The sequence below is a fragment of the Maniola jurtina genome, chromosome 3, assembly GCF_905333055.1.
Source record: "Maniola jurtina chromosome 3, ilManJurt1.1, whole genome shotgun sequence".
Taxonomy (NCBI): Eukaryota; Metazoa; Arthropoda; class Insecta; order Lepidoptera; family Nymphalidae; genus Maniola; species Maniola jurtina.
The window spans coordinates 1,131,391-1,143,266 of NC_060031.1; the positions used below are offsets into that span (position 1 = coordinate 1,131,391).

At 35.3% G+C, this 11,876-nt stretch overlaps 1 protein-coding gene across 15 annotated transcripts in view; it reads left to right on the plus strand.

The window, feature by feature from the left end:
• Nucleotides 1-11,876, plus strand: part of LOC123881043 (disintegrin and metalloproteinase domain-containing protein 22) — a 407,047-nt gene that overhangs the window by 183,254 nt on the left and 211,917 nt on the right. The window lies entirely within an intron of this gene.

Here is an 11,876-nt window from a genome sequence, read left to right on the forward strand (position 1 = left end):
CTACTAGGAGTACTAGATCATTCACGTCCACTGTTTACATGCCTAAGAGGCAGACCTTCGTAATTTAATAAAAGCTGAAAATTTCTCTGCGTTTTGTTCCCAACACAGGAAAGAACTACCAGCGACTATGCAGTTTGGATCATGGTGGCTTGGGATACAAGAGGTGTAAAAAAAATGATGTGTGAAGTGTGATTTTTTATATTTTCTTCCAAATAGTTTTAGAAATCACGTCATGCATTCACTCTCCTTGTAGTGTTTTAAAAAGTTTAATTCGCGCTGAACTTTTTGTTTTGTATTACTCAATGTCAGTACTAAGAAGCTCGCGTAAGTGTAAGAGCGGTGATATATCTGGGCTTTAATAAAGCGTGCGATAAAATATCGCCGATTACTGTCGAGGGGTGCTTACGTGGTTCGGGGAAGAAACAGGGAAATAAATACATTTGTAGCGGTTGACACATTGATAGAGAGAAACTGTGGTGTAAATTGCTTTCGACACGTATATATTTTTGTGTTGGTTAAGCAACGTATATCCAAGTCCCTATCCTAGCTCAATAGGTGACCAAAATTTTGAAGCCCCACGTTTATCAGCATCTCACGATTTTTTTTATGTCATTTCTCAGTAACTATTGAAATGGGTCATAGTTGCGATATCAATTATTGATAGTGCTGGTTAAGGAACTTTGAATCAATTGGAAAACTGGATGATGAACTTCCCTTCCATACCTCGGAATTGTTAATCCTGGCTCCTCCCTCGTCTGGCTTTACACAGTAAAGTTTGTAGTCATTTACAAGTTAGGGAAACTATACAAGTATGGACTTGGTCTGTGTCGGCGCTCGCTGACAAACGCGCGGTACCCCCTTAGAACGCTTCCCAGTCAGTTAAACCACCAAAAACACCAGCAAAACACAAATCCCGGCCACTCTTGACAAAAAAAAAACATTCCAAAAAGTCAGAGCACGCGCACCAGCAAACACCAACACAGACGAAGTCCTGATCCTGGTTAACATAATAATCTAAAATAAATAATCACTAACTAGTAGTTCGCACTGGACCATCATGGTGGATTATGACCTAAACCTTTTTCATTACAAGTGGAAATCCGTGTTCAGTAACTAGCTAGCTGATAAAATGGGTTGGTCATGATGATTATGATATTTTCAAAATCGTTAAACATAGGAAGTGAATAAAAATAGTCTCAGTATATAATACTAGCTGACGCCCGCGACTCCGTCCGCGTGGATTTAGGTTTTTCGAAATCCCGTGGGAACTCTTTGATTTTCCGGGATAAAAAGTAGCCTATGTGCTAATCCAGGATATTATCTATCTCCATTCCAAATTTCAGCCAAATCTGACCAGTAGTTTTTGCGTGAAGGAGTAACAAACATACACACACACACATACACACAAACTTTCGCCTTTATAATATTAGTGTGATGGTATGCGAAAGATTTTGGGGCTCCACCGCAATATTAACCCAAGAGCCCCTACCATAATGTAATCAATGAAAGGGCCGGATCCTTTCTATTAATTTTCGGTGTTCCGTTTTATATTGGGCAAAGGCCTTTCCACTTATCCCAATCTAGTTGAGGGCCTGTACTTCCCAGTGTATCGAATTCGCCGAGCCGCCTCGTTCTACCCCGAAATAATTAATAATTCCTGTAAATGGATATTAATAATTAACTTTATTTACCTCTCTGATGTATTTCCACTAAGAACACGTAATTGGTGCTTTATTTATAGTTTTGATTATTCACTGGTTCTTGTTTTATAACTTTACTAGCCGATGCCCGCGACTTCGCCCGCGTGGATTTAGGTTTTTTGATATCCCATTGGAACTCTTTGATTTTCCGGGATTAAAAGTAGCCTATGTGCTAATCCAGGATATTATCTATCTCCATTCCACAACCAAATCCATCCAGTAGTTTTTGCGTGAAGGAGTAACAAACATACACAGACACACACATATACAAACTTTCGCCTTTATAATATTAGTGTGAAGTGTGATATTTTGTTCTTGGTGTAATACACTTTTATCGTTATATAAGCATAGCTTTTCTTAGCACGGGTCTTCTCTGAATGAAAGGAGTTTAGGCTATAGACCACCACGCTGGCCAAGTGCGAATTGACAGGCTTCACACATCTTTGAGAATATTGTGCAGAATAAGCATGCAGGTTTTCTAACGATGTTCTCCTTTAATGTTAAAGCAAGAGATAGAATAGAATAGATTTTTATTCAAATAAACTTTTACAAGTGCTTCTTACCACTGGTTCGGAATGCCGTTCCTACCGAGACCAACCAGCAAGAAACTCGGCGTTTGCTCTTTTCAATTCTTCAATTCTATAAGATAAGTTAAGAGGTGCGTGCCCGGAATCAAACCCCGGACGCGACGACCGTAATTCTTTGAAATTATTAGTACGTCTAATTTGAAATTTGTACAATGCACATATTTTCTCCTCACTTCTGATTTAATCACATAATATAATACTTCAAGCACAGCACAGCTCTTTCCATCACTCCAGTGATACTTAGCTTCTTACCCTATAGCTGTTAACAACATTGATAAATCAATTAGGTGTTTAAGTAACTAAATATAGGTCACTAACAAAAGGTTTTTTCGTAAGTAAATGTATAAATAAACGCATATAAAGTAATGAAGTATGCTAATACATAGTTACTATTAGACTATTATTCATCACTCATCAGTTAATAGAATTGGCATTTGTTACGCATAATATTTCGGAATAACCATTGAACCCAGGTATTCAACTGATATATAATATTATCATAATATTCGTCATTGTTGGTAAATTCAATAGATAACATAACTATTGAAATTTGGGAATTCTTGTTAGCAAGCAATAGAATATTTTACAGTGACTGTGCATAATTTCTAAATTCACAACTTTGATGTACAGCATATTTATTTAAACATAAACTAATTTGGTTATCATAATAACACTTATGGCGATGACTTCTTTAAAAAAGCTCAAAACGAAAAATAATATTGAATAAAAAGTGAAATAAATTAAATTAAACCTAATAAAACCTCATCCAGACCAGCGAAACGAGGCATTGTATCCAAGATGCTGGCTATAAGTACTTATTACCCCTTTGGATAACCAAAAACTTTCAATAGTAGGTAATCAATGATATTGGTATGTAAAAAAACGGGCAAATGCGAGTCAGACTCGCGCACCCAGGGTTCCGTAGGTACCTACCTACTTCGGTATTTTTTCCGACATTTTGCACGATAAATCAAAAATCATTATGAATAAAAATAAATAAAAATCTGTTTTAGAATGTACAGGTAAAGCCCTTTCATAAATTAGGATACCCCACTTTTACGGTTTTTGGATTTTTTCCTTGACTTGTGCGACAAGACATCGCTTTCTGCCAAATTTTATGATTCTTGGTCAACAGGAAATACTTACGCTATAGGTTTTGATTCCCTTTTTTTAACTGACAGACAGACAGACAACTAAGTGATCCTATAAGGGTTCCTTTTTATCTTTTGAGGCACGGAACGGTTACAACATGGGGTTATTCAAGGGCCGGGCCAACAAAATTTCTGAAAGACCGGCAACACATTAGCGGTTCCTCTGGTACAGCATTGATGAGTGCAAATGTTCATAGGTGGCGGTAATCACTTGACTTCAAGTGACCCGACTGCTCGTTTGCTCTTTATTTTTATTTAAAAAAACGGTACCCTAAAAATATCACTAGTCATTTCACTCCGAGGGAAATATATTGAAATTGGATCGGTAGACTCGAGTTGAGAAATACGAGTAATAAGACATAATGGAAAAATCGTGCTTTTTAATTTAATTTCGCTCGGAGAATTACTTGCACAATTCAGAGAAAAACTGACGTAATAAGGTAATTATGGTAATACTATAAGACTAGGGGACTGGTAAATGAGATGTCGTTTTGACTTAATACAGATTTGTGAAAGTTAATCTTTCTTTATAGTTGAAATGGTACCTTTGATACATTATTTTAAGAGTGAATAGGGATGACTACTACTCAATTCAGCGACTTTTATTCAAACGTCAAAACAAGAGCAGCTACTGATCTTTTTATGATTGACAAGTAGGTATACAGGTACTACATAGGTACCTAAGCACAAGTGCAACCTTCGTCACTCGAGATCGTTGCACGGAGCGCGCCGCGACCGGCCTCCGGATTCGCTGACGCATCGAATGGGACGATAATGATACAAGTGTAAATTAAAAAATTTTAACACCCCCTACAAATCATTTTCAAATAAATAATTATGTATATCTAGGCAACGTCCATCTTAACAGCTTGACATTTGTCAATTGACACTTGAATATTATGAACCTAAGGGTTATATCTAACTTTCTTTTCTACAAGAAAACTAGAAAATAGCTGATAACTTTAAACGGCTGAACCATTTTTTTTGGATTATAGCTAAGAACACTCTCGATCAAGCCACCTTTCAAACAAAAAAAAGTAAATTAAAATCGGTTCATTCGTTTAGGCGCTTCGATGCCACAGACAGATACACAGATACACAGATACACAGACACACAGACTTCATTTTGTCCGATTTCTTTTTAATACGTAGATGCAACGTTAAATATGAAGCAATATTAAAATAATTATGTCTAAACTATAACTTAATGCACGTATTTTGATAACTAAATCAATAAGTACGAGAAATATTCCTTATCATTTGCTCTACCACAAAAAAAGAATGGCTATTACTCACAGCTCCTACATGAGCAACCTACAAAGCCATTTAAATCCATCAAAAAAGGGAAAAATAAAAGATATTTGCTCGGAATAAATTTCCTATATCCACATCAAATATAAAGCACCCCTCGGATCTGACTTCGCTGCAGATCAAACGGCGAGATTTTCATATTATATTCCCGTGCGATGCCCTTTGTCTCAAACGGGTTCCAAACTCGTAAGAAACTCAAACTCATTTTTAGGGTTCCGTACCCAACGGAAGCTTATTAATGTCACTTTGCTGTCTCTCCGTCCGTCCGTCTGTCTGTCGGCCGGTCACAGGTCTCTAGGTAGACTAAATAAGTTACAGCCCTGAAATATTAGTATTTGGTGTAGAACGTTGACCAAATCGACACCTGCAATTTAAAACATTGTAACTCATTTTTCACTACTTTTCAGGAGAGCGATTTAAACATTCAAATTATTCTCACTTTGTTCCTAAAAGTCCTAGCGTCTTCCAATTTTGTAAATATAAGTAAAAAGGGATTATCTACATTTCTGTATGACTAAATTGTTGTTTACTTATGTATTTTATATGTTTTTATGACTTACAATGATTTTTCATTAAAAACTGGTTTCCAAATTACAGTTGTAACTCAGACATACAGTGCAATTTAGTAGGGCAATAACTAATTTACCGAGAAAAATAATTGTAAGTCTGAGTTACAATGGATAATATTTATTTTAATACATAGTTGGAGTTACCATAAAAATAAAAAATGAATTAATTTGCATTGTTTTTATTATTACAGTTCCAAAATATCAAAATAAACCTAAAGTTAATCAATCTTTACATTTAGGTTTACATAGGGTGTAAGTTTTACAAAGTAAAGCAACAATAATCATAGATTTTCAATTATTTTAATAAGCGTTTAAGGACGTACAACAATTGCCTTTAGGCTTTATTGTTTTTGCGTGGAAGTAGGGGAAAATTGTCTTTTGTGACAGAGTGATGGCTTGCTTTACCCTCCAATTTCACGCAGCTACATTTAAAGTTAGACAAAAACTGTAAACTGTGAATTTTAAATCTTCATTGAAAATTAACCATTAATGAATCAGCCTTTACAATTTAGAAAAATGTCTGTGTTACATTCCTGTCATACTTTATTTTAGTTGCGTAAACTGGTAGGAGAAGCAAGTCATGCAAGCAATCGCTATGACTCAGAGTTTTAAGACAAAGACAGAGCAATCATTTTCCCTATGTTTTCTCGCAAGTTTATAAATTATTTGCGTGAAAGCGGAGGGAAAATGATCGCTCTATCTTTGTCTTATAACTCTGAGTCAGAGCGATTGCTTGCTTCTCCTTCCAGTTCAAGCAACTACAATAAAGTTTGACAGGAATGTAACACAGACATTTTCGAATCTTCATAGGAACTAGGGATATCAACCAATCACTTTTTAATTTTTATTCAACTAATTAAAATCAGTCATAATCAACCATATAATGTAAAGATCCTGTTAAACATGTTTAAATATGTGGGTGCTGGTGGTAGGTGAAGGAAGTGGATAAGCTCTCTCATTGTTTCTTTTACAAAAGATAAGGTATTTTGTTAAAGAACAATGAGTAAGAGCTGTTGCTTTCTTCTCCGTTCACTAGCACTCACATTTAAATATGTTTGACGGGAACTAGGTACAGCAACAAAAAACTTATTCTTTATAATTTATGCATCAAAAAATAGACACAATTAGGTACCTATTAATCAGACTCACTTGCATTTGGTACGTTTGAGCTCAAATGAGGCAAATTTATAAAATAATCATGATAGATATCTGGAATAGCTTTGCTATTGCACAAATTTATTAAACCTTTATATTTTGCAGCAGATATAGGAAAGAGCGCGTTATAAGCCTTTGGAATGTTAATATTTTGATCATTGTTTTGAGGTTCCTTTACATTATGACGAGTACCTGATCGAACAGAAACTTGAGCTATATTAATTATAGACATCTCAGTGTCACTTAAAGAATCATATTGAAAAGTAATTATGTTTGGTAAGCTACTGATAAATTTAATGTGCATAATTTTACTCCAGGTTACTTTCACATTGTTAATATCGCAGTCCCAATTTTTGTACAATGATAACAGCTATTTTTAACATTAAAACAGTACAAATTAATTAACAATGCGTAAAACGCCAGCAATGCACGCGTTGTAACTCGATCAAAACAAGAAGTGCGGGGTCGCAGGGAGATGTGATTGACACTGCATGCATTCTAAGTTTAGTTATTAGAACAGAAACGTAAATATACGGCGGAATAAATAATGGTAACAATTTTTTTATTTGAAATGATAATTATATTTTAAGAATGAAAACATCGTAACTCAAGTTACGATGAAAGTTGACGAAATATTTTCATTTATGTAAGAAATTTTACCAAGAAAAAAATTGTATCTTATGTTACAATTATTGTTTTGTAAAATTATTATTACTTACCACGGGCAAGTGTGTGTAACTAAAGATACCTTTTTTTCATCGTTAGTGGACGACTAGTTACAATGTTTTTATGCTGGCTAAAATCGTAACGGGAGTGAATTTAGATACGACGGTAAGCGCAAAAGAAAGAGCATTTTTTTCTTATTAACCCTGTGTTTAAAGGTCATTTTCGCTAAAAAGTGAGTTACAATGTTTTAAATTGCAGGTGTCGAAATATTAGTTTAGAAATTCAATTAAATTATTTTCAGGGGGCACCCACACATGTTTAATATTAGCCAATGATATTGTGATATTATATTGCGAACTATGGGATCTTCGAGTATACAGACATTTTACGTTCATATAACATCCATACTTACTATACTTATACTTACTAATATTATAAATGCGAAAGTGTGTCTGTCTGTCTGTCTATCTGTCTGTCTGTCTGTCTGCTACCTTTTCACGGCCCAACAGTTTAAACGATTCCGACGAGGATTAGCTTATATCCCGGGGACGGACACAGGCTACTTTTTATCCCGGAAAATCAAAGAGTTCCCATGGGATTCCCAAAAACCCATCCGCTTAACCGATTTGTACGAAATTTGGTACCGAGGTAGCTTGCGTCCCTGTATTTGACATAGGGAACTTTTTATCCCGAAACAGTTCCCACGGGATCTTTGAAAACCTAAATCCACGCCGACGAAGTCGTGGGCATCCTCTAGTGGCCTATAAAATTCAAGCGTGGAGATGAGAAAGATACCAATCGCACCAGAGTAGAAGAGAAAGCGCTCTACAAAATAATGTAACCCAAGTGTCGTAGTTTTAAGTGTCCCTTTTAGATACCAATGTAAAATTTATCTACTGCTTTTTTTCATAAAATTTTACTGATATTAGCGACTTCAAATACTGGCAACTTCTTTGATCCAGTGGTGAGCGCTGTTGTCTTATATGTGGAAGATCTTGGGTTCGATTCTCAGCAGGTGCAATTTGATAATTTATATGATACACACTCTGTGAAAATTTCAACTCTCTACCTATTATGGTATATGAGATACAGCCCGCTGACAGATAGACGGACGGGCAGCGGATGCAGTGTTAGGGTCCCGTTGACACCGTTCGGTTACGTGACCCTAAAAAGAGTAGGTAAACTAGCAGAGCAGGCTGCTTGTTGGTGTTGCATATTGGAGATACGAATAAATTACTATAATGGCGGAATTAAATGAAATAAATTCTCAAAAATAATTGATAACAACCTGATATTGAATATTTTACGGTTAAATAATACAAATTGCCATGAAATTTGGATCGGTATAAAATTTAAATGAGCTTGATTTAACGTCGTTATTAATAATTATTTTATTGATTTACATTTTGGGCGGATATCACGATACTAAAATGTTAAACTATACACTCCATTCAACCATTCCAATTGCATTGGTTTTTAGGAACTTTGTGGGAATAAAAAGTATCCTATGTGTTAATCCAGGGTATAATCTATCTCCATTTCAAATTTCAGCCAAATCTGTCCAATAGTTTTTGCGTAAAAGAGTAACGAACATCCATTGCGTACACCCACACACAAACGCGTTTATTATATTACTAGCTGATGCCCGCAGCTTCGCCCGCGTGGATTTAGGGTCTGAAATCCCGTGGGAAAGTTGTCACAAAGTTCCTCTATCGATTAAAAAAAAATACGCAAATCGGTTCAGAAATCTCGGAGATTTCGGTGTACATAGGAAGAAAAACACAACTCCCTTTTTGAAAGTCGGTTAAAAAAGTAGCCTATGTTACTCCCTGATCAATCCTCTACTTGTTTGTGAAAACCCCGTCAAAATCGGTCCAGCCGTTCCGAAGATTAGCCTTTTCAAACAGACAGACAGACAGACAGACAGACAGACAGACAGACAGACAGACAAAAATTTTAAAAACGTGTGATTCAGTGTTGGTATCGTTCAAATAACCATATGAGCTTAATATGAGGTAGTTATTTCGAAATTACAGACAGACACTCCAATTTTATTTATTAGTATAGATAGTAGGATATTGTAGATTTAATCAATACAGGGAAATATATTCGTAAAGAAATGATCAAACAGCACGTTTCGTAACTATTTGTTCTGAATTAGCAAACAGTTGCGGTAAAAAACGAGATAAATGTAAATCCATGGAGATCGTACCGGGACACGCATTTATTCGTCCCCGGATATCGGTCCTACTTGATAAAACCAGAGTTATCACGCCGGATAAACATAATGTATGTAACTATGTTGAATTTAAGTGTATTTCTATTTATAACTAGCTGATGCCCGCAGCTTCGCCCGCGTGGATTGGTCATCCCCTGCAGCATCAGGATTGAGGAGTTGGACTCCAAATTTTTTATGAAACAATGTCGCAGTTCCTTTATCGATTAAAAAAGAAATGACGCAAATCGGTTCAGAAATCTCGGAGATTTCGGTGTACATAGGTAGAAAAACACACCTCCCTTTTTGAAAGTCGGTTAAAAAAGTAGCCTATGTTACTCCCTGGTCAATTCTCTACTTGTCTGTGAAAATCCCGTCAAAATCGGTTCAGCCGTTCCCAAGATTAGCCTTTTCAAACAGACAGACAGACAGACAAAAATTTTAAAAACGTGTGATTCAGTTATAGTATCGTTCAAATAACCATATGACCTTAATATGCGGTAGTTATTTCGAAATTACAGACAGACACTCCAATTTTATTTATTAGTATATAGATATAATTCTCTCGTAGGTATCACTTAGATACATGAGATGTAGAAAATACTTATTTATAATTATTGAAGTAAGTAGTTAAAGTAACTTTACATAATATTGTAAAAAAATAATTATCAGAGTATGGATTGGGATCATTTCACAGATAGCACGTAGGTACTAAAGGTACAATAAGTGTAAATAAAACTTTATAACACCCCCGAAAAGTGCAGGTTACAGTAACTAGAAAAGAGCTGATAACTTTCAAACTGCTCAACCGATTTTCTTGAATCATAGCTGCTAAGAACACTCTCGATCAAGCCACCTTTGAATCAAAAAAAAAAAAAATTAAAATCGGTTCATTAGTTTAGGAGCTACGATGCCACAGACAGATACACACATCAAACTTATAACACCCCTCTTTTTTCGGGGGTTAAAAATCTTACTAACCTACCTTAAATTACCATGGCTGATTTTCAGATATTATTATATTGTACAAAATATTGTGTTGTTTGGGGTGCGGTGGGGTTAGAGGGAAAGGGTGGCACGCACAGATAACGTTATTTCCTTCGTCTTTTGAAACAGCACTATTTTAGGCTCTACCCACTAACGAGTTGTCGCTTTCATGAACGGGGCTCTTAACAACTACCTAAATAGAGAACATCTACGTATTCCACATCAAAGATTTACAACAGGCGAATTTACATTTGAACTCCGATAGAGAAAGTGATAAGATTATTTGGCTCGACACTGGAACTCGTTGTTTTTGACAAAGTTCAAGTATTCTCGTCATATCTTGATAGTTTGAGGGTAGCTTGCATAAATTATCCAACGTCAGATAGTTTTCCTTACAGAGACAAAGTTACAAACCGCCGTTTCCCCTGTAAAAGTTAGTAAGTTGTTGCGAATTCAATAAGGGTAGTCGCTCGGATATACCTACTGTACTTTGGGGTGCATAAGATACATTGTACTTAGTTTTGAAATCACAATCGCTATTCAAATATTTTATTCAAATTCTTCAATTCAATAATTCATGTTCGATAAAAAAGGGATGAGCATAGAGATAAAACTTGATTAACAAGCCAAGGACAAAATATAATTTATTCGTTAAACGATTTCGTAACTATTAACATGATAGTTTGTTATAAATCGAATTGAAAAAAAAATTAACAAGAAGGTTTTTAAACAAAAAAACATTTACCTATGTTTTCGAATTGAATGTCGAATGTTTTTTGGAAACGTAGGTTCTTTAATACGGAAATAATAGGTTTGTTTGTTAGAGGTTGGTCACTCGAAATGGTTAATGCCCACAGAGTTGTTCGTCTCTGTCACTTCTATGGGATTATGTAACAGAGAGAGCACGATACTAATTTCACTACATGGTGATAGAGTAAAAGTGAACAATATTATGTAAACAAAGTTAACACAGCTGCTCTCTTTTAAATGCAGGTATATCGATGGGAAATTTTATTAAGTACTTTCAAAGAGGTTCATTAGGAAATATGTTTTTTCCATTTTTCAAGTTAATTTGGAAGGTATAACAAAGTTCATCCGCCGAAAGTTTTTCCTGTATCAAAAAGGGTTTACCGAGAAAAAAGGGAGTAATAAAGTATCCAATTTCTGCTCCAAGGTAGAAAGAAGGTAACAAAAGAATTATTGAGGGCCTACTCTTGAACTTGCTATACACGACGTGCCTACATGGTTTATTTCTATACAATTTAGCTAGTATAACTACCCTATATTTGATTTTTTTTTAATTCTTTCGTAACGCTGTCTAATGATAACCCGTAGGTTATCATTTCGTTACAACGTTTATCTCTTATTTTAATTTCCATTGGAGAAAAAAAGGTCTAAGTATTAGGTATATTATTAATATTAACATCTTAAAAAGTTATTTTTCAAGAACATGAGTTTATCATTTTCCCGTGTCATATCAGGGAGACAGTATCAAGACCGGGAGCCGCAGCAGAAATGGCTGAAAACGGCAAGCG